Here is a 690-nt window from a genome sequence, read left to right on the forward strand (position 1 = left end):
TTACCAGAGGGGCATGGTGCCAAGCATGGCACTGAGATTACAGTGATTGTGAGCACACATCCAGGGCAGAGGCCAGCACGGCGGCTCCCAAGGCCTCCAGGATTGGCCCGCAGCCCTCTCCTGGGGGGCAGTGACCTTGGGGGCAAGCAAGCTGGCTTCTGGCTGGCACTCATGAGACCAGGGAACTGGGCACTGGGCAGAGAGGACTGCTCTGGGCTCTGGGTCAGAGCTGGGAGGGAACAGAGAGGCAGCGTGTGTGTTTGTGTGTGTGCACACGTCAGGCATGGAGTGTGTGGCATAAACGGGTACACACGTGAGTGCAGGGCACATTGCGTGCCACGTCTATGGTGCCTGCTCTGTGGGCAGTGGGGTGAAGGAAGGGGCGTCTGCACCGCGTATCATGATTGGGGAAGTTCATGTGGTTGTCGCACTGCTGAGCACACACGCCAGGGCTGGGATGGAACAGGCTGGGATGTCTGTGGGCACATGTGTTCTGACAGCAGCAAGCATTCGTGATGTCCTAAATATTCGTGCCACAGGGGTGAGAACCCCGAGTGTGTGCTGTGACACACTGGTGGCGTGCTGTGGGGATCCGAGATGCTGAGGAGTGTGTGGTATGCTGTGATGCCCGTGGTCATGCGTGTGGGGTGGTGCCTACGTACTGAGGGGTTGTGTGTGTGGTGTGGGGTT

General features: G+C 59.6%; 1 protein-coding gene across 1 annotated transcript in view; it reads right to left on the reverse strand.

The window, feature by feature from the left end:
- The window catches only part of ARHGAP23 (Rho GTPase activating protein 23), a 48,418-nt gene that overhangs the window by 42,336 nt on the left and 5,392 nt on the right, over window positions 1-690 (reverse strand).

This window comes from Bison bison, unplaced genomic scaffold (genome assembly GCF_000754665.1).
Source record: "Bison bison bison isolate TAMUID 2011002044 unplaced genomic scaffold, Bison_UMD1.0 scf7180017864180, whole genome shotgun sequence".
Taxonomy (NCBI): Eukaryota; Metazoa; Chordata; class Mammalia; order Artiodactyla; family Bovidae; genus Bison; species Bison bison.